This window comes from Dermacentor albipictus, chromosome 5 (genome assembly GCF_038994185.2).
Source record: "Dermacentor albipictus isolate Rhodes 1998 colony chromosome 5, USDA_Dalb.pri_finalv2, whole genome shotgun sequence".
Classification (NCBI taxonomy): domain Eukaryota; kingdom Metazoa; phylum Arthropoda; class Arachnida; order Ixodida; family Ixodidae; genus Dermacentor; species Dermacentor albipictus.
In genome coordinates, this window is record NC_091825.1 from 111,060,437 (window position 1) to 111,084,101 (window position 23,665).

The window sequence follows — 23,665 nt, forward strand, 5'->3', positions numbered from 1 at the left end:
GCGCACGTTAAAGAACCCCAGGTGGTCGAAATTTCCGGAGTCCTCCACTACGGCGTGCCTCATAATCAGAAAGTGGTTTTGGCACGTAAAACCCCATAATTTAAAAAGTGGCTGTCTTCTGAATTCGCGCGCGAAGCTGCAGTCGCGTCACGCTCAGCGTCCAAATACAATTGTCGTCGGCATATATGGAGAGCCTAACGGCGCATGGAAGGGTATCGATGAGTCCAATGAGTGTTAAATTGAAGAGTGTTGGGCTCAGCACACCACCCCCAGGCACCTCTTTGTTACTCTAATGCTGGGAGGTTGATCCATCCTCGGTAAGAACGAAAAGGGTCTCTCATGTAGATAGCCTCTGATCCAGAAATAGACCTTGGCGCCAAGTCCATGCCCCATTTCTCTCAAGCTTAATCGCCGAGATTGTTTCCAAAATTATTGACACTTCACATATTAGGTACAAGTGACAGATCAAGAAGTGGTGTATTTTTCCCAAACATGCCGTGAGCTCGCATATAGCAAGCTCTGATACACCTACAGTGGGGATAAAATGCACGATAGAAAACAGTACATATTCAGCGATAAACCGTAATTTGAAACGAAAGGACCCACCTAAAATTGACGACGCGTTTTCAACCGCTGTAGGATTGTAGACCATGCAAGCGACGTGTCATTGCGAGCGTTCCGCCTTCCAAAACACGGCCGCCGTCGAGTTGCTCAACGCTGCAACACGTTTAGGTATTGGTAAGGCGGATATGTTGACCTCCGGCTTAGGACTTTAGGCTGCTGCTAGCAATTGGGCATAGAATGACGTGAGACGGGCCTTCAAACGAAATGTTGGAGCTTCTCTCAAATCATAATCGTGGTGCACGCACATTGGCGTTTTACGGTGAACGGCGTAAAATAATGTTCGTCAACGCTTTCCTCTCTCCGAACAGACATCAAATGTGTGCACCACGAGGTCTGGCTGGACTGGCACATCTTGCACCTTCTAAAAGTGAAGAAGTATTTTTGTGCAGCTTTCTTTCGGCTAGAGTAGACGCCGATCACCTTTTTACGTCGGTTTGCATGGCCCTCTTAGATCACTATAGAGGCCACGTCAAACAAAACTTGGTTGAGCTTCTGCTTGAAAATTGCAGCCCAAGTCAGCCCAAGTTCTGCGTTCAGAGGCATAATGGCTAACGCGCTCGCAGCACAATTTCAAATAACAATCGCTTCGCTGACGATGATGTTGTGAGATCTTCTCGCTTTGTTTTGGTGGGGGGGGGGGGGGAAGGGGGGGAAGTGTGTACGAGGGAAGAAGATTCCTGAATCGTCTGAATTTATGTCTAGTAAGTCGAACTCAGTGAAGTAAGGTTACTATCAATAAAGCACGTAAACTCATGTTTCTGAGAAAACAGTGGTCGCATGGCCGTCCTCGCCTCCTTATTCACGCTGCACTCCTGTTTAATTCTTTCTTGGCACGAGAGGCGTAGTCACGGGTATCCCTAAAGAAACAGGGTCCTATAAAGGACAGCAAAACGAACGCTGGCGAAGCATAACTTGAAAAAATATTGTAAAACTGAAAGATATTGCAGCTGAAGCTACACGTGTAAGACGCTGACTAATAGAATTGCCGTTATTGTTCCTCAGTGATTGTACTCACCAAATGTGGAACACACGGACATATCAGAAATCATAAATGGAAAGAGAACAAAGAAACTTGCACTAAACATTGGACCAAACTAAAAAAAAAAATCAAATAACCACGAAGTAAAGGAACGTGTAACAGAAGAGTCAGGCTTACAAAATATCAGCTTTATCGATTCATGCAGGCAATGACTAAAGAAGCACCGAACTTGCCTTCAACCTTTATGAGCTGTGACAGGAAACTATGCCATAACAGCACCGGTTGTTGGAGAACTTAGAGTGCAGCTCTTTATGGGGGGCAGAGTGCAAGATGCGGAAGTGCAACACGGAGAAGTGCTACGGCAACGCAAGTTCCCGGCAGGATGCTTGCGAGAGGAAAACGTTAGTCTGAAAGACGGAGAAACCTACGCAAAAGATCGCCACACGGCTCCCACACATCACAGTCAAAACCTTTAAAGCCACTCTGCTTCTATTTGCCTAGGCGCAGCAGCAATCGATATCAACCGCCACTTTGCATTAAGTCGATGTCTCGCAAAATATTTTGCATCATGGCACGCATAGCGAACTGTCGAAAAACGGGGAGATGTAAACCGGAAAATAATAAAACAAACAAACATACAAACAAACAAAAAGAAAACAAAACAAAAGAACAATACAATAAATGGATGTTTATACGCGTTCTCCTGGCGGAGAAAACGCTACGGTAAACTGATGAGGAGCTATGAACTCTTGCCGCGGTGGCGAGCTGTTTTAAAGTTTACAGCAAAAAGCCCCTGCTGCCTCGCTCCCTATAGAGTTGAGCGACCCGCTGTGTTGATCCCCGGAAAGCTGCAGGTGACTTGGGGAGATTCTTCCTTCACTACACGTGTGCGCGTTCTTTACGCAAGGAAATTGACGACGCGACAGGCGCGGGATTTTCGGTTGATTCGCAGTCGAGGGGAGAGAGTAAGGTCGGTACCTTCAGCCCACGGCATGGTGCCGCAGTCATATAAGTGGCGAATCCACCACCTTCGATACTCTCCTGCAAATGACGGGCTCTTACCGCTGAAAGCAAGGCGCTCAAGAGTGACCGAAGCCCCAGATGCGAATAGAACCTGTGTTCAGTACTTTTCTTTCTTTCTTTCTTTCTTTCTTTCTTTCTTTCTTTCTTTCTTTCTTTCTTTCTTTCTTTCTTTCTTTCTTTCTTTCTTTCTTTCTTTCTTTCTTTCTTTCTTTCTTTCTTTCTTTCTTTCTTTCTTTCTTTCTTTCTTTCTTTCTTTCTCTCATAAGCCCTGAAGCGAGACGTCTGGTGGCTTGGTGGCTTCTGTGTCTGGAGTTAGACTACGGAAAAATTAAACAAACCCTCGAGATTTACTTGCTTAACAGACTGTCGTGTTCTTGCTTCCTTTTTTTACCGCGAAAGGTAAATTCTTTATCAAAAAGAAAGAAAGAAAGAAAGAAAGAAAGAAAGAAAGAAAGAAAGAAAGAAAGAAAGAAAGAAAGAAAGAAAGAAAGAAAGAAAGAAAGAAAGAAAGAAAGAAATGAGAGCTAACTTTGCAAGAAAAAATGGCCAGGCTTAGCTTGGTTAAGACAAGAATGCGTTGCATATTGCGCGAGTTGGGGCCCAGCTTTTCCTCCGGCTGTCGTGACGTCACGTCACGTTGTTGCGCTAAAGGTCAATGGTGGCTGCCCGGCCGCGCCCAAGGGCTGAACTGAGCGATTGCAATATGCAACGCATAAAAATAGAAGCAACTTAATAACAAACATAGCCAACTTAAAAGAGAATAGACCCACATATGAGACGCGCAGCAATGAACAATGGCTCATACCCTCAATGGTGGCTGCCCGGCCGCGCCCAAGGGCTGAACTGAGTGATTGCAATATGCAACGCATAAAAAACTTGCTGCACTGTGGGAGGAATTCTACATGTCTTTTTAGGATTTTCAGTGGTGGCCAGCGCCTAAACCAGATACCCCTGTGTCTACAGCTGACAGAACGAAGCACTCTCTGTTGCAGATTCCCAATTGTAAAGCATTGAGAGAACTTATGTTTTCCGTTGTTAAACGTGTATTCAGAAAGAGGCATGCGTTAATTGCCTCGTCAAACACATTTACGAAATCGTGCAGTTAGTAAACTAATTACTATTTCTTTTGTTACGATGCGTGTTGTTACGTTCCTCAATTGTAGAGCTACACATAATTACGCTGCTTCCCCGATGATACTTGCTGATCCATAATTCCAAGGAATGAAATATGTTAATAAATGTAAATCAGTGTTTTGTTTAAAGTGGTCTTCTGTGCTTCAAAATTATCAAATTATGATCAATGCCATTTTTATCCAAAATATGTTGCATCGTTAAGGTCCCATAATTGATGCTGTTCCAACGAATAAAACAAAGCTTAGCTGTTTCGTATTTTTTTTTAACATGCTCTTTTGAGCGTCCGTAATTTCATGAGAGCGCCCAGACAGTTGGACGCACGTGTTAATTTCATATAGAACGCGAGTAGAATAAAGACTTGGCTTATTTCCTTTTGTTCCTCACCTCACTGCCACCATGACAAAATTAGAAATAAACCCAATGACTTCCTTAACTTTAGCCTGCAAATTTAACTTCTAACCAGATTTGTCCCCTGTGGCACTTTGTAGGCATGAAGTGATGAACAACCGCACGGGTTCACATTGATAGCACCTTCCCCCATCCCTCTCCTGTTTTTATCTTCATCCCTTAAGTCCCTTCTCCCCATATAGGGGCGTAGGGTTACAAGCCGGAAGCACGTCTAGCTCACTTCCCCGCCTTTTCCTTCCTTCCCTTTTCTTCTTCCTCCTGAAGCATGAAATACATTCACAGATATTTTATGGCAGAGATGACAGAATATATAATAGTGCGCCTATGCCATTTGCGTCATTCGAATGTCCTCGTAAATTTAGGTAAACGTTAAGGTACGCCAAGTCGTCAGAATTAATTGGAAGCCCTTCACTGTCTCTCAATTCCAAGGTGTTAATTTAGGATAGAGAACTAAATAAATTATTTGGTTTTACCAGTGAGGCTCGCCGTCGTGCTCAACTACGAAGTTTAATGGAACACAAAGGCGCATTCTGGGTCCAGCGCCCGTAATTGCTCAACTAATTCATTCACACGAAACGACCCTGAACGGAAGGTGCCCACCTAGTGGGAGGTTCTTCCTTCTAGTATGCGAGGCGTTTCCTGCCAATCATCTTTGCGGTGTGGTTCACCGGGCCGACATTAGACTAACCCTATTAATGTCCCTGCCGTCAATCGGAGCACCAGCTTCTCTGCCTATATATCCTCTCTTTATTTGTCCTATAACTTTCTTTGCTTTTCTTCTACTTCATAAACGTTCCTCTTAAGCCGGTAGTGAGGCCAACAGCTGTATAACATACGTCAGCCCAATTGCTGCAGAAGTGTTTGAATCTGTAATGATATTTTAGATGCTGTGCACTCAGGAGCACGCAACGAAGGTTGTTACAAAAGCTAGGGCATTTAGAGCACGCTGCTCAGATTGAGTTCATTTGAAACGTCGTTTTAAATTCAAATGGCAGTTAGCTACCTTACCGTCTAGCTCAGCTTCCCGTCTTTTCAAAAGCGTTTCTTGTCCATTAACGATTCCTCAAACCTTCACAACTTACGTCCAACTAGTTCCTTCCATCAATGTCCCTGACCCTCATCCTCCATGTACGGGAGTAGCACGTTGCCAGATTGGATCCTCTATTTTTACATTCCATAACAAGTACACATATGGAACACACGAATATGGAAAGTCCTCGAAGGCAACAGTTTATCTGCAAAGCCAAGAACCCGCGACGTCGTCTCTTTAGAGACGCTCCGCTTTTGGGTACAATGCGTAGGGTTGAAACCCTTATCCGTACAACGCGTAGGCCACCGTAAATACATTGGTTTCAAACGGCTGAGACCTGTTAAGCATTGCCTAATTGCTTTGCCACGGCGCCATGGCACGAAACCACCACAGCAAGTCGCGATCAAGAGCTCAGTGTCTTCATGACCTTTTGGTACGTGTTATGAAGCGAATTAAGTGGACTGGCAAAGCGCGTCACTTGTGTTTTCTAAATAATGTTAGACACCCCCGGCCACCCGCCATAAGCAATCCCGCAGTTTCTGGCGAACGTAGGAAGCAGGCGGAGAGAAGCGGGTGAGCTTTAGCGTCGCTCGCTCAGGACCACACATTGAGATAAATTGCTCTCCTGAGTTGCACTCCCGGCAGCGATTAAGGGTCCATTACAATGGCGCTCGCTGCAAGCGAGAGATGCAGTTGGTCATGTTGTAACACACCGCCTATCAAAAGGAATAGACAATCCATTTAGCTGCCACTACACTTGTTTCGCGCTAGCTGCGACCCTCTTGCAAGCAGGGCTGGTTTTAAAGAAATATCATTTGCACCTGCGAGCGCAGCGTTCAAGTTGCGCGCGAAGGTTTACTCGTATAAAACCAAGTACGGTGTAGTAGAAAACTGGCCGATATCAGCTCTCACTAAGCAAATATTTGCGCTCTACCGCTAAAATCTAATAAAAGTATGACAAAAGTATTTAGTTAACAGTAACACCTGCTCTTCTATTTAATTTTCTATATGGCTTTGCTTGGAAATATTACAAAAGGAAATTTCACAAACATCAGCGTAACTTCACGCGTTCCTTCAACCTCTTGAAGCTGGTACCTTTAGTAAGAGGTTGACTAAAGGTTGAGGTTGAGTAAAGTGTCGCGTTATGAGGCTGCGGACAACAGCGCAATGAATCCTCAAGATAGCTTCACAAAAAAAAAAAACATCGCACTCACTAACGCAGCATGCATTGCTTTTTCGGCTCCTTGATATCTGGTTGCCTTTTGCGTTACTCGAAAAGCCTAGCAAATGAATACGCAAGCACGTGCCTTACGAAATTGAGTAGGCAGCTACCAATGTGGACCAATGTAGACTCAGCAGTTCCCACTAATGAAAGAAAGAGAACCTGAATAGATTAGAATGAATTTATAGTGAGACAGCTAATAAGAAGTGAGCAGTTAGCATATCTAGTTAATTCTACCAGGCCAATCGGTCGGCAAAATTGTAGCGTGACGTTTGACTTTATACGTCGGTCAATGTTTGTGTAATTATGATTTCCGCGTTCCACATGCTTAGGTTGTACAGTACGAATTACGCGTCCATATTCAATAAATATGTCGAGTTCTACCAGCCTTTCTGGATGTTGTGTTTTGGCTGACATTGTGGTTGTGGTTCTATATGTCTTGTGACAAGTGCTGGTGCTGCTGCTGTCTGGTCAAGGAGCTCAAACTAAAAAAGAAAAAAAGAGGAAGACTAAATTACGTGCCCGCTGGTAGGACCAAACCTCGGTACCGAGCACAGCAGCCCTATGGCCCAGCCATTAGGCCCCCAATCGCTTTGTTTATTACCTGCACAACTTCAGCGCAATATATTCACAATGACCGTGATACTTCCGTTCAAGCGACTTTCTTTGAACACACGCACCTACATCAATGAGGAAAGAAATAGCGGAAGTAAAACTTCCTCAAACGCGCAAGAATCGTCTAATAGGATGGGACCAGTTTGGAGACTCTGGCTGAGCCATGTAGGCCTCCCGAATGTATAAACGCTTTCAGTAAAGGTAGTGACTACAGTGACGGGGCCCGGCACTTTAACATCTGCACTACAGTGACGGGGCCCGGTACTTTAACATTTGCACTACAGTGACGGGGCCAGGTACTTTAACATCCACACTACGGTGACGGGGCCCGTCGCTTTAACAACACTACACCTACGGGGCCGTCACTATAAAGATGTCGGTATTGGGGGCGAGGACGACTTACGGAGTCGCCATCTGTCGGAAGCGCCTCACATGCGTCGGCGTTAAATAAAGGTTAAATAAACATACTACGCGGCAGCCCTCCTGAACAATTTTGCAAGTACTCTCGAAATGGCAGTATTTTACCTTTAACATAATCATGTTGGACAAACAGAAAGCACAGAATGGTTTACATTGATTGATTGATTGATTGATTAACCTTTATTTTACAGTCCTGCAGAACGCGTATTAGCACGTCGCGGGCCGCTCCCACGACGGGTCCGACAGGCCTAGCCTGCCAGCCGCATCGTGGGCCTGCTGGACAGCCCAACGTTGCTCAGCCAGGAGTGGGTTGCGGAGGGCCGCCTCCCTCCTAGCTGAGCTGCGGTCAGGGCTTGCTATAGAGATACATCCCCAGAGCATGTGCGAAAGTGTTGATCTATCCCCGCAAGCAGGGCACGCGTCATCAGTGTAAATCTCCGGATATATTGCATGTAACGTGAACAGGTTGGGATAGGTTTCTGTCTGCAACAGTCTGAATGTCAGTGCCTGAGGCCTAGTGAGCTTGGGGTGAGGAGGAGGGTATTGTCGCCACGAGAGATAGAAGTGTTTAAGAAGTTAAATTATAAGTGGCAGGCGCGTCCCTACCATGCATAACTGTAACCATGGTTTACAAACGCTATCTCTTTGCCTACTACATACAGTAAGCTGGGACACTGCGAGCGGTCGCCGCAATCGATTCCACCGAACCGGTTTGCGCGAAACGTAAGCAATCGCTGAGAAAACTATATGAAATATGTTCTTATAGTGGGATAGCTGTCTGTGTAACTAAATGTAGCATAACAGAATGAAGCTGCAATGCAGCGATCGCACGGGTTCGCGGTGACCGACTTCGCGTCTGCATGTATGTCCTCGCGCAATGTTTCGCTTTCGCTCCGAGCACGTTTTCGCACCGTGCCGTGAGCTTTATGCCGCAGCATATGAGCATTTGACAGTACGCAAGCAACCATTGTTGCATGGACACTATCGGAGCTGTTCAAAAATAATTTCGTTATAGCTAGGGTCTTCGACGCCTACAGCGACTTGTGATATGTTCCGTCGCGATGATTCAGTCTTAATTTTCTTTTTCTTTTCTTCTAAAGTCTTGGAAGCTTCAATATCATTATTTCTCAAATTTCATCGAACTGCATGTTTATCGGTCTTCTAAGCGAGCAATTACCCGCTGCTTCTTTTTCTTATTTCAGTAGAATATTCATTATCTGGTGCTACACAAGCAGGAACATGTGCCGTGCCTTTTTTAACGTGTTTACCGTTCCCCTTCCATTGGAGTGAACTTTCTTTCTTTATTATAATCATCATAGGTGTTGTGCATACGCAAAAGATTGTACATTCGCGGACAAGTATCCATTGCGGTCGTTCGATCCGTATGTACGTGTGCAATCAATGTATTCCATTACTGCACGGAAGTTGCTGACATCGTGAAATTCACGTGGTGTTGTGGACAGTACTGGAATAAAATACCGCGGTCCGTGAAGTGCTTGGCATCCCCATAGGCGCCAGCATCGAGAAGCTCATGCAGCTGGGGGTCCACAACACCTTCGATGAGGTTGGGTCACAGAAGTTAGTCCAGGTTGTCAGGCTCGCTTCCTCGCCTGCGGGGAGGCGGATCCTGGAGGCGCTGGACTTTAACCCGTCAGGGAAAGGCGGTGCGTGCTCGACGCGTGGTCGCGGGAGGCCGTCACGGTCTCGCCGTTCCCGCGCAACGTGCACCCGCAACGCAATGTAGGCACACGCCGGGCCCGAGCGGCCGCACTTCTCGGATCCGTCGCCGACGATCCACGATCGGTCGCGTTCGTCGACGTCGCCCAATACGGTTCGTCCGACCGGTTCGCGGCGGCCGTGGTGGATCACAGGGGCAACCTAACGCCGCGTCCGTGCGAGGCAGGTGTCCGGATTGCGGAGATCCATTCTGAACTTTAGAACACATGCTCTGGCGGTGTCCCTCGTTACGGGACCACAGTCATCTCACCACGGAAGAAGAGTGGGAGGAGGCGGTCAGGCACGGCCTGCCCGTCCCAACGTCGGAACGGCTCGCGGCGGCCCCCTCAGGGAGTTTCTGAGTCGCTCCTCAGGACCTTAATAAAGTTCACTGCCTGCCGTGAAGTGCTCGAAGTTGTTTGCATAGAATGTTTGAAAGAAGTGCGACCATTGACGTCGCTACAGTGTTGACTGCAGGGCTGAGGTTAAAGCGCCGGGCCCCGTCACTGTAGTGTATATGTTAAAGTGCCGGGCCCCGTCACTGTAGTGCATATGTTAAATTACCGGGCCCCGTCACTGTAGTACAAATGTTAAAGTGCCGGGCCCCGTCACTGTAGTCACTACCTTCAGTAAAACCTTTTCTTGCAGAAGCTTACGTTAACGCTATCATAACATACTTGCGTCGTTGTTTTCCAGAGGCTGTGAAGGCCGAGCACTATATGTGAATATATCGTAGGGGACGCCGTCCTTGTTGTTTACCGTTAGGAATCGACTTCCACGCCGTTTTATAGAATTTTTTTTTTAAAGTAGGCGCTGAAGTACGCCTCCCTCATCGAAATGTTGCATCCCAGAACTTTATTCTATCTAGCGTGTTCTATTTCTTCCATGTTTTTATACACTTGACTGCTCATGCCAGAAGGAGCCCTTTATGCTGAAGGCATATGTTTTAACTTTAGGTGCGCGGAAAAAAAATATTTCATCCTTGTTTTCATTGTAATTTACTTGACGCGTTTTAAAACATCGTGTCCTCGATCTCCACAGCGCAGATATCTATACAGTGGCGTTGGCAACAGTAAATCACCTTAGGCCACAATCGCATGCGTACTTCTATTGGGGCCAACGCCAACCAGCTATTTTACACCATCGTCATCTGCGTCACACTGCGTTGCACGCGTGCGCGTAAGAGCGCATGCGCGCGTGGGCTGTTTCCTTCACACCAAAGACGCAGGAATGAAACTGGCGAATTAATAGAATTTGATTGACCACTTCCTGAAAGCTTCGCTTCGCACATGTTCCAAGATCGTGCGTTGGATCCGCGTAATTTGTTTTTGCTTTTGTTATTGCGTGTGCTCAGGCGTGTCACTGGTAGCTTCATGTTATAGCGCGTGGTGTAAACACCGTAAGCAATGACGGAGGGAGGATGTCGAAGGCGAAAGTGAGCTTACGGTTATTTCTAATCCATTGGCGTTAGGCCCAACCTTATCTTACATAATACCCTTTCTTTTAAAAATTTTAGGTCACTGAGCATAACACTTTGACACCTTAATAAACACATGTAAATCAATTATAAAAGAAATATTATGGGAAAATAAACGTCAAGTCCATATAAATACTTTTCTCAGCCGTTCAAAGGGAGCCTTGTTTTATGGGAATATATTTTGCAGTGAGCATGAGACGCACACGACAGGAAAAGTACATATTGTAAGACATCGAGTTGGCTGGGTAGGAACCCTTTGAAAGCTCACTATAGATCCAAATGTTATTAGATTTAAACTAAAGTATCCGTTTGTGTTTCGAACAAGCCTTGTTCATCGGAGGAAAGCAGAATGAAATGGATAAAGTTATTTCCTTTTTGTTCATTTACATTTGACAGCCATTGAAGAACGTAAAGCCCCGACGGCACGACATAGGCTCGATGGCTTACATGTCACAGACGCAGGATTGAATTGAGTGTGGTTCTTTCTTCCTGTGGCGAATAATGTCGGCATGACGATATTATGGCAGCTTCTCTACACGTTACGAACGCACCGATTAGCAGCCGCAAATAAACTTACATTTGCCAGAGCCAAAAAATATCTAAGAAAATGGATTGGTTGCACGCACTGAAGCGCAAGGACGTAAAATAATATATGTCACATGTCATAAGTACACCTTGAACACAGAACCTAGATTAGTTATGTAGCGAAGCACAAGCTAACCCAAGACAGACGTCCATATGAGGATTCGCTAAACTATCTCCGATGGCCGGCCACAAAAAATAAGTTCACAAGTCAAAATAAAGATATTTAACAGACCGATTGGGGCTGAGCTGGACGCTTACAGCCTCGACTCGGAATAAAACACGTTTAGAAATTCTCTCTCTCTCTCTCTCTCTCTCTCTCTAAGCATGCTGTGAAGTGAAGCGATTGGGAATCAAGCGAATGGGAATCCGTTTGAGATCGCACTCTACCGAACAGTGCCTTCAAATGAAAACAGTCCCGCATGCCTTTGTTTGCTCGAGGACGTTTCCTAGACTCCCAATTGAAGTCTTGTTGATGAGAGACGGACATCGCACAGTAGTCGATTCGCGGCCCCGCAGGCGCTCCATTGTGATGTAAAGCACGCACGTGTGCTCCGTACAGTCGAAAAAGACTGCTAGAAGAATGAGGTAGCGAGCGATAGATCTGTCTCATACTATACAAGGTGAAGAAACGGGGTGAGAAATGTGGGGACGGGGTCCGTCTGCTAGCCTCCAGCATGTCCGAGGCTGAGGTGCAGTAACTGTGCGCTAAGAAACTTCTGGTCGAAATGGCAGCGTCCAAATGGAGTCAATGACAATCCACAAGCCGTCTTTCAATAAACGTGCAGGATTAACTTCTGAAATACGAAACAGACGCATCTACAACGAAAGTTAAATGCATGCATCGGCTTTCTGTATGAGGCCACCGCACCTTTCAAACACAGCGTTGTCTGAGGCCGATCACATTGGCGAAGGTGCGCAAACAGTGCTCTCCATTTAAATGAGAAGAGTGGCGTCAGCTCGGGAGCCTAGACGTAGAGGGTCATCAATCCCCTCTTCGGAGGCTTTCAAGTTCTCCCTATCGGGAAGATAGAACTCTTGTCAATTAAAGAAGTTCAACCACGGGCAGAAAAACGTTGGGAGGTGTCGTTGTAACAGAAGAACTTACAGATTGAACTGCTGAACTTTGGTTGGCGGAACAATGACGGATAGCGTAAAGGCGTACGACGGTGCGGATAGAGACTAATGTCGCGTCCGTGCATAGGCTGTACTCGACGAAAGCATGCAAAGAATAAACTGACGCAGTCATTTGCATAGCAGCCCGAGTGAGGTGCAAGTGACTATCGGGAGCCGGTTGGACTTATTCAGTCAATTATTTCCGGTTTACTGATTAATTGATTCCTAGGGAAGAAAACTAAAATTCTCCCAGTGTTTGTGACCAACCTCTCCAAAAACGGTGACTGTCGATGCATGAATAAAGTCTTAGGATATGCTGAAATATAGCAGGGGCGACAACGAGCCATACAATACTTTGACAATAGGAAAAACACAGCGCTTTCTGTTGAATACTTATGACTATACACACAACAACAAATGCTAAATGCACACGAAATTGCTTGACTATGCATTGATTATTGCTTAACGGCAACAATTAAGATGAACAATGGCTCAAAATACAATTAGTAACAAAAGAATGCTGCATTTCTAAATCCTTGCAAGCATTAGAAAGGTAGACCAAAGGACAAAGAAGATCGATCGGACTTTCTGGACAGCGTAAAGTGGTTACTTGCCATGTAACGAAAACGTGCCTTTCTTTTACGACGCCTGTTCGAGCGAGCACAGTTCGCCAAGCCGATGGGCACACTAAATCGGTCGAGAATGCTGAGCAGAGAATTTGACGCCGCGTGCTTTGCCACTTACTATACGATCGCTATACGGAAGGAAGACGAAGTGCCTTTCAGGCAGAACGCCGAGTCTTCCAGCTCTACTCATTTTGTGAATTTCTTGGACTCTGCCTTGAACTGCTGTTTCATCCTTAACTGCGACGGAGATGGACTCTCACGCGCGTCCGCCGGACTCGGCAGTGCCCGCGGCGGCTGCCTCCAGGAAGCGCAACGGCACCGAGAGCGACACTGACAGCGACGACACGATGCAGTACTATGTCAGCAGTGAAGATTCTTGTGACGACACCTTCGAGCTGGTGCGGAGTCGTAAAGCGAAGCGAAGATTTCTCAGCGCATCATCGAATTCGAGTGAGTCCACCGTGAGATCTTCGCGCAATACCGAGGAACTCACCATCCTGTTCGCGCCAGTTCTCGCCACTGACAACCTAAGACGCCTCAACAGGCAAGCCGTGTCTTCACATCTAGAGGCGCTAGTTCCGAACGAAATCAAAGACGTCAGAGTGAACACCCGCAAGAACGTCCTAGCGATTGACGTAGAACACGCAGCTGCGTTGGATTCTTTGCGTCATGTCACGGAACTTGACGGGATAAAAGTCCGCCCTCATATTCCGCTGGGCAAACAGGTCAGTACTGGCGTAATTTACGATGTTGACGAGACCATTGTCGACTCTGATCTGTCGATCTTAATCAAGCCGGCTACCGAAAACACCATCATCACAAACGCGTTGCGCCTCGGCACGTCACGGTGTGTTAAGATCGTATTTAAGGGCGAATCCCTCCCATCGCATGTAAAAGTGGGCCACTTTCGACACGCAGTTCGCCCGTTTATACCAAAACCGCTGCAGTGTTGGAAATGCATGAAGTTTGGACATGTCAGTAGTGTGTGCAAGAACACTACCGTCTGTTCTCGCTGCACTGGGCCACACACCACTAACACGTGCGAGGCCAATGTGCTGAAGTGCACAAACTGTAGCGGCCCTCATGATGCATCCTCGAAGGAATGCCCTTTGATACGAAAGGAAATGGCCATATTGAGAAAAATGGTTAGAGACCACTCGTCTCACCGAGAAGCAGCAGCATCAATTAAGCGACGACGATCACGTCGCCGACGTCGATCAAGAACCTCCAAAGCCTCTGCAGAACGCCAGCCGTGTACATTACCACCCGCTCTTCCGCCCCGGCCAAACACAGTCAGCTCAAAGGACACAGGTGCATCGAACAGCATGGCTGCTGACGCTTGGCCTGCACTCCCGCGGCTACATGCCCCTACTGAGCGAAACCAGAGCTCTACAGCAAAGGATACCTCATCTGCTCCTGATAAATTGTCAGACCAGGATCAACAAGTTGTTGTCATGATAAGCTCTCTGATGAGTGCTATTCGTGTTCTTCTGGACAAGCTACAGACACCAACAGCTCGAAGTGCGTTGCAAGTGCTGGATGCCATCAATCCGGTTCTTGAGAGCCTTCAGAAGTCCAGTGCTTGAGGGCTTCTACAGCAGAACCATGGCTCATCGACAGCAACAGCGATCGTTCCGGGATGATGTCAGAAGTGCCTCCATATTCCAATGGAATGCGAGAGGCCTGAGGTCACGTATTTCGGAGTTGCGGCAGTTCGTGTTTGACAACCACTTTCCTATACTGGTTATCTGCGAACCGAACTTATCAGCCTCCATAAGACTATCAGGATATGAACCTTTTGTTTCAACCACGTGTGTCCGTAGTAGTAAGGTTTTGGTTTACATCCGCAAAGACCTTACGTATTTTTCCCAACCCGTAGCGCCACACGACGGTAACCAATACGTCTGTGTTACTGTGAAAAAGAAGAGGCTGTCTTTTACTCTTATTGGCGTCTACCTATCCCCAACCAGTCAGTTTAATAGCAAACGACTAGAAGATATTATGACTGCTACTCCCGGTCCTTGGATAATAACAGGGGATTTCAACGCCCACCACCATATATGGGGAAGCTCCAGGATAAACTCGAGGGGCAGGTCACTAATATCATTTGCATCAGGCCACAACCTATGTCTTCTAAACGACGGAAGCCCGACATTTCTGCGAGGAACAACGTACAGCAGCTGCCTTGATTTGACTTTTGTGTCACGTTGCCTGACTTCGAGCGTGCAGTGGTTCACCGATATTGAAACCCATGGAAGTGATCACATTCCGACCTATGTGAGAATCGATGGACTAAACGCCGCATTACCGGTTGTATCTCGCCAAATCGACTGGTCAGTCTTTCAAGATCGAGTAGAAGACACCTGCAAGAAACATATCGCACGCAGATTGGAAGACGTAATTGCAGACGCAATGCAAGATTGCACGCGTTGCTTCACACATTCGAAAAAGCGTACAGAGAATGACATTGAGTTGGAAAGGCTTCGTGCACTTCGTCGCCGAGCAGAAAGGAGGTACAGGCGCACGAAGTCAATTCATGACCTCAGAGAAGCTCGGCGTATGCAAAAGAAGATAAAGCGGCGAATGGATAAGCTAGCGGATCAAAGATGGAAATGCTTTTGCGAGTCACTGGACCCCCGCAAGCCATTATCCCGCGTGTGGCGTACCCTACGGGGCCTTAGCTCAAGCCCCCAGCAACGACACCCTTTCAACGCCCTTGCTCTCTATGAAAACCGCCGTGAGGTAGAAATTGCGGAGGAATTTTGTGCGAAAGTCGCCGGCGGCACAGTTTTAGCCTTTGACATGACTTCAGGCGACATCCCCGGTCCACGAGATACAAGTATGGACGCTCCATTCTCTATGGAAGAGTTAGAAGCTGCTATGGCGCTCTGTAGGAGTTCATCTTCACCAGGGCCCGATGGGATAACATATAGTGCTTTGCGCCACCTAGGTCAAGAAGCACGAAGACAACTCCTCAGCCTTTTTAACAGCTCATGGCGAGATGGTGTCGTCCCACAGGAATGGAAACGAAGCCGCCTGGTACCACTACTAAAAACAGGAAAGTCACCGCTCGAACTGGCATCGTATCGGCCGATAGCACTTGCCAGCTGCGTCGGGAAACTCATGGAACGTATGATCCTCATGCGTCTCGAATGGTACCTCGAACACAAAAAAAAAAAATTTACCCTGACTCAATGGCGGGATTTCGACGAGGCCGTTCATCGATTGATAGTGTCATCGATCTGGTATCTTCTGTAGAACAACAAAAATCTCGGAAGCGATTATCAGCCGCACTCTTTCTTGACGTGAAAGGTGCTTACGATAATGTTTCCCATCAAACCATTCTCGACGCACTTCTCACAGTTGAACTAGGAGGGCGAGTATATCGATGGATCAGAAACTACTTGACACAAAGGTCCTTGTTCGTGCGTACGGAAGATGGTCCGACTTCCGACCACTACACGTGCCGAGGCGTTCCCCAAGGCGGTGTTCTAAGCCCTGTTCTTTTCAACCTCGCGCTTCTGGGGCTGGCTGAATCCCTCCCGGAAACAGTGAGTGTTTCAATATACGCCGACGACATCTGCATCTGGACATCAGCGGTCACTCGCCTGCAGGTTCGCGCAAGGCTACAGCAAGCAGCAACACAGGCATCTGACTATCTTCAGACACAAGGCCTTACCATCTCAACAGAAAAATGTGCGTTAGTCGCTTTTACGCGGAAAGCAATGTCTGGTTATCCAGTATATATCAATGGCCAGCCTATCAGCTACAAGAAAAATCATCGGTTTTTGGGTGTCATTGTTGACCGGGACCTCTCTTGGAGCCCTCAGGTTGCCCACTTGAAGAAGAGGCTCACATCTATTGTTCACATCTTCAAGTTCATCGCCGGCAAAACATGGGGATCGTCAATAGGCTCCATGCTACAGTTATATCGAGCACTTTTTATCGGATTTCTACGTTATAGTTCTCCCGTGCTTGCTAAGATATGCAAGTCCAATCTTAGAGAACTTCAGAGCGTGCAAGCACAGGCACTACGTGTTTGCCTAGGCCTTCCGCGGAGCGCTTCAACAGCAGGAACCATTATAATGGCTCAAGACCATCCGATCACGACTTACATCAGCACCGACTCGCTCAGGGCCCATGTTCGTCATATTTCACGGATTCAATCAAGCTTTCTTGCCTGTCTGCCAGAACGACGACCACAGGCATCCTTCTCCAACGAGGTCAGCAAGTATCGTGCCTCCCTACCATCGGGGTTTACACCATCAGCACGTTCAACCTCAGCTTTGTGGTGTTTAAAACAACCTCAAGTGCGTCTTACGGTTCCAGGAATAAGAAAGAAGACCGACCTATCTACCTTGGCCTTGAAGCAAGCAGCTCTGGCTTGTTTGCACACTTCCTACTTTGACCGAGTCCACATATATACGGATGGCTCTTCCACCCAGACCAGCTCCACCGGGGCAGTGGTTATACCATCACGATCACTAAGCATTCGATACCAGATTTCTCACATGACAACATCGACCGGTTCGGAGCTTGTTGCCCTCCGAGGTGCCGTTGATTATATTAGCAACCAACCGGCTAATCGGTGGGCAATATTCTGTGATTCAAAGGCGGCCTTACAATGTCTTCTGTCATCTCTTCGTCGCGGGTCCTGTGAACAACTCGTATCGGAGATACGAGAACTTCACCATCACATGATTGCTAAAGGGCACGACGTCGTGTTTCAGTGGCTGCCTGGCCATTGCGGTATCTCCGGCAACGACCTCGCTGACGACGCTGCTAAGAAAGCACGCGAAGGAGCAACCCTTGTTTCTATACCTTTATCGCGTACTGACGCAGCCCAACACTTAGGCAAGCTAGCGCACCGTATGACATTGGAGAAGTGGCACACACCTGATTTCACTCAACATCGATTGCATTCCCTCGATCCATCTATGCAACTGCGGCTGTTACCAGGGCTTCCGCGTAATGAGGAAACAATGTTGTGTCGCTTACGCTTGGGCGTCGCATTCACGAATGCATATACGTTTTTGATTGGCATGGCAGATAGCGCCGAGTGCAATGCCTGCGGTGTCGAAGAAACTATCGACCATCTACTGTGCTGCTGCCCATCATTTGAAAATGAAAGACAAGATCTCTGCACAGCTCTCAACAAGTTAGATAGCAAACCGTTCACCTTGAACAAGATCTTGGGACCATGGCCTCGTATATCGCAGCTACAAAAGGCCACAAAAGCGCTGCTGCGATATTTGAAAGATACAGGATTGAGTGAGCGTCTGTAATCCGGACTGAGTGACTGAACGTTATCCCCGATGGACTTTCTCTTCTTTCTTTAATCTTTCCGTCCCCATTTCCCTTTCCCCAGTGTAGGGTAGCCAACCGGGCTCAGTCCTGGTTAACCTCCCTACCTTTCATTTATCATTTGCTCTCTCCCCCCCCTATACGATCGCTCTGTCGCTCTTTTATCGCGTAACTTGGATAAGTAACGTGACTTTGTGGCATGGCTTGGAGTGACGCGCTTCGTATGGGACGTAGCGTGCTTCTCTCTCGACTGAACTGGTCACGCATTTCTTTGTTTTCTAAGTATAGCGAGCACCAAGCGCTCAAACAATGAACAGAATGCTCTTTTTGTACGATAGCTGTTGTATATTTACGCTGCAAGACCTGCCAATGTTTTATCAATACGACGGACGTAATGCATTCACGATACGTAATTTACGGTGAAGCATTTTCATTTAATGAATTAAACGACGGGTAAATAAATTATAACGCTCCCCATAAAATAAACGCTAGTGGCGGCTTAACAGAGCAATAAAGCCAAAGACGAATAGGTTTCTTTGGGCAAAACAAATTTCAAGGGTGTCTTCAGACACTTTAACAACTCTCCTGAAATTAAAAAAAAATCTCAAGAAGTTTACCTTGTGCAGAATAGGCTGAGGTTTGTCCCTTATAGCAAGTGATATTGATTTGCAGCAGCATGTAAGGCTATGAACTGCTACAGCAGGTACCACTACAAAGAAAGTAAGAAATTTCTCAGCAGGACAATGCATAGCAAATCAGTAGGAATATTTCCTTATTAGCACTCATTTATTGGCGTTTCATTACCACATTTATTGTGCCAGACGCTGACGCACGAATTAGTTAATTAATTATTGAAAGAAAAAAACTAGACGAAAGGAGACCGGGGGCCCGATTTTTATTATTGATATCATACGGAACCAACAAACAAGGACACGTAGGACACCATAGGGGAAATAACATGTACTTAGTTATTGAATTCAAGAAATGATAAATTAATGAAAATGAAACTGCATGAAGAAACAATGACTGCAGGTGGGGCACGAACCCACGTATCCGCATTACGCGTGCGACGCTCTTCCCAATTGACCTACCACTGGCACCGCTTTCCCGTTCACTTTCTGGGCTATTTGTGCTTATCTACTAGAACTAAACCTGGAAGTGCCGACACAAGCGCCGCCGCGGCAACCGCACGCCCCATGCATCTGCCGCAACCGCTGTTGCAGCCGCGCCGGCACCTCTGATGCTCGTGACGTTATAACCACAGAAGCGCCGACCACGTGCACAGGCGCCGTCACCACACTCTTTCCCCCTCTCAATTTATGTGGTTCTATTTGGATTCAAGATATTAAACTACTTTCTTGAAGATGGCGGAGTGCTTGAAGCCTGCTTCACCTCCGCCACGGGTCGGCTCGGTATTGCACAACCTCCGGGATAGGCCTACGCACGCCGTGATACGGGCGTAAGCCGGCCAGGGTTACTCCCCGTGTGAACGCATGCGGGGGATGCATACGGTGGCCAGAGGTAAACTGCTTCGCTGTTAAACTCTATTTCATACGGGTTTGTGTTCGTTTCATCAGCCACGTCGGTGTTACACGAACACCTGGCTTCTGGCAAGGCAGGTTCAGTGGCGCACCACTCCTTTTCCTCATCAGGATGCCTAGTTGATTCGCCGTGCTCAAAACTTTAGGGAGCGACGCCGTTTACATTTGAGCGAACAGCGTCGCGGTCATCCGCCCCATCAGGTGCGTGAAGGCTATACCAACGCCTTCCGCACGTGCTGCGCCTGTGCCAGTACGTAGTGTCTTCCACTTATTGCGACTGCAGTGCATTGAATCCTCGGACGATGCCGGTTTCCCTCCTTAGACTTAATGTATACTCCTTCTGTTAAGCCCTCCCCCCGCCCTGCGTTATAACCCCCCGAAATACGGCCGCCAACAATATTGAATCCCAGGCACTCGACCAGGTTGAACGTCACGCTCGTGGTACTTTGTAACAAAAGCTACGCTTATTCGGTATAGCTTGCTCGACAATAGATTTAACAGTGTTTCACTGGATGGTTATCCCTCCCTCGAACGGCCATGGCAAGGCAACCACCGTGGGGGCGTATTCACTCTGGCGTGGCACTGCTAAGCCTGAGGACGTGGGGTGAAATCTCCGCCGCGGCAGCCTCGTTTCAACGAAGGCGAAATGCAAGAGAAGAAAAAATAGAAAAAGAGAAAGAAAAGGCCACGCATGTCCCGTGCGTTGGGAGCTCATTGAAGAACCCCAGGTGGCTAAAATTATTATGGAGTCCTCCACTACAGCGTGCCTCAGAAACGTAGCCTGGTGTTGGAACGTAAAACCCGAGAATTTAATTTTGACTTACTCATTGCGACGTCACTTATCCAGTTGTTTATTGTGATTACTCGTAAATAAAGCGAACACCACATCCCCGAAACGCCGACAGCACAGGAATATTACAATATGGCAATGTTTGCAGTAGAAAATCCCGCTAACCGTACACTGCGCAAGCAGACGAGCATTTGATGCCTTTGAGCACTGTCCAACACCTTCATTTTGGGGCAAAGCTTACTTATCAGGTGCCGTAAGAAGACACGGAAGGAGGCATGCCCATTTAGAAGTTGCTGAAAAAAAAAAAGGTTACCCTGGACACAATTGCGATAGCTTAGCTAATAGATAACATCGGCAGCCGAGTGTCACCTTGTCTTAGTCATGCCATAACAAAATATCTTGCGCGTATCATAAAACATTTCTTACGTTAAACTCTCACTATTACTGAGTTATACTGCTGCCTTATTGCATCAAGCTTTCGTGTCTTAGAGTTGTTGACTGTTTGAACCTTAGAAAGTAAATGTAAGAAAGTGCGCTCCTAAAAAGAGTTTAATCTATCCGAATGTCTTTCAGATAAAGAAAAAAATGCGTGCACATCCAGCGTACATGTTGGAATCTATGCAAATCAAAGCGTAAGTGAAGCTGTTATTAAATATTATGCGACTAATTTCGATGCGTACAGTTATGTTCCTATTCATCCTGTGCAGCGGGCAATCTCGCGCGACGTTCAAGTTTATGCATCGCGCTGACCACAACAATGATTTTAATGTGTGTATGTATGCCTGACCACATTTACAACCTATGGCCAAAAGCATGCATAATATCACGCGCAAGCGCCGCTCAATAAGACAATAAAACGATGCTACGAGGACGAAGGCGATATGTGAAGCTTGTAGATGAAAGAATCGTTACTAGAGGCGCATGTACAGAGACGTGCATTAAATACCTAACAACACTTGACGGTTCTATGCCCCTTGCGTCGCGAGTGCACACGCCCATTCTGGGGAATCGGGTAAGAATGGGCACTTCGCCAGTGGCACATATTCAATGGTCTGATAAGGGTATAGCTCAAATGTGGAAAAATAAGATAAACAAAAAAAATGCAGTTGAATGTCATGGCAATGTTTGATTAGGAGGACTGCGTGCTTTGAAGATAATACTAAGGCAAAATTACGTATGTGCACACGTTTTATGCAGTGACACTGTTTTATATCAAAGAATCAAGGTGCGCCCACCGGCCATACATTTTCGGTCCGAATTCCGTGCCATATAGGACGGAGCATCCGGTGGCAAAAATCTGGTTGGCCGAGAATGCGAAAGCCAGAATATAATAAATAATTAAGAAAACCGATGAATATCACTCGCTATTTTACTAAGAGGTCTGTGTGCGAATTAGAGACATATGTGAGGCGACATCGTGCCTGCAGGCTTTATGTCCTGAGTTATTATTGCGATAGGAAATATATTGACACTCGAAGTGAGATTTCGGCGTCTTTGTCACCCTGACATTCGTATCAAGTCCAAGTGCCATAAGACCGCGTCTCACACGCCTTATGCTACGGTTACGAGAAAAGGTCTGCTAGGTTGTGCCGAGAAAGATGGCGGCCCAAGGCGCGCCGCATTCCCGAGCGCCCAGCGTTGGAAGTCACGTGATCAACGGCGCGCTAGGGGAGGAGATTGCGTGTCTGCTCCTCTAACCGGGCCCGTCCGCGATGCAGAGCGCATAGGGGGCCCGGGCGCCGTATTTTGTACGCAACGTGACGTGGTTGCAAAGATTAAGGGCGAGCCGAGATGACTGCTGGCTTTATGTGCGCTGTCTTCCCGATCGCCTTGTGTTGGAGGTCACGTGATCTCAAGTTTGGGATGCGCGCTGAAGCAAATGGCAGCACAAAGTTTTCACTCCCCGCTGGCGCTGTTCTTCATCATGCCAGCGCTGCGACAACGAGTGTTAACTGTAATCGAGTGAGATCTGATCATGTTTGCCTGTGCGTGCGGGACACCATGTCGGGTAATGTAATCAGTAAGCGAATCGTTAGTGCAATTTGTACGTCTAATAAAATGGCGTACTGTACTTCGTATTGTTATCCAATACCTGCGTATCGCTATCAACGCTGCGCATTTTGGGCGAAGCTGCGACATTATTATTTTATTACGCTGAAAAGGGGTCCGCTCATTGGCACCCTTTTGTCGGTTCCTCTACTGTGCATGGTCACCGACAGACTACGAAAACCGAATGAAGTAGGGAAAGAAAGCTTCGCATCATTACGTAGTCTTCCTTTGCCCGCGTTACAGCAAAATTATTTCCCTGCACGTACTATGGATACTTGGTTTCAAGTCAATAAAGCAATGCGGGTAAGCAACATTGCCGTTATGCTGAGGGGAATACATTCGTTCGCTATAATTAACAAGCAGTTGTGGAAGCGCGCATTCAGTAGTGAAAAAATGTCTCCATAAATTCTTCACAATATCTGCCCAAAGAAAGCGTGCTTATTCTTTTGACCCTAGCATGTACTGCCGCGACGGCTCTGATTTGGTCCGTACGGTTAGGATCCCTGCAATCCTTCGAAAAGGATTTCAATGAGAGATCGTTTCTCTAGCATTCTTTCTCTGCTGCCCGAGCTGGACTTGAAGCACACGCAGTACTCAAATTACAAAAATGAATTTGTGTACTTTACATCTGTGTACGCTATTGGAAAACTGTTTCCAATAAAATTCTACGGAATTCTCTTTTGACCGCTGTTTTTCAAATAGTCACGTTCCTTTACCTGTATTTCTTCCTCACTCCTGAAAGCCAAGCTAAAATGATTGGAATTTATATATGTATACATATAAGTGTAGTTAGAATGGCCAATCACCACTCGCTTATTATATTGAAATGAAAATAAGAGCCAAGTCACCCTGTAATGGTGACGGACACTCCTTAGCAGAAACAACAAAATAAATATGTATAGATATGTAGTAAGAAAATAAAAATTAACCATGTCATAGAGCCAGAAATCCACATCACACAGTCCTATGCACCCACGGACATATAAATATAAAAGTTAAAGACAAGTCG

At 46.8% G+C, this 23,665-nt stretch overlaps 1 protein-coding gene and 1 pseudogene across 1 annotated transcript in view; one reads left to right on the top strand and one right to left on the bottom strand.

Annotated features, from left to right (window-relative positions):
* Window positions 1–23,665, bottom strand: part of LOC135920245 (protein eva-1 homolog C-like) — a 671,604-nt gene that overhangs the window by 398,629 nt on the left and 249,310 nt on the right. The gene's annotated exons all lie outside the window — the stretch shown is intronic.
* LOC139060629 (U2 spliceosomal RNA) lies at window positions 19,592–19,722 on the top strand (annotated as a pseudogene).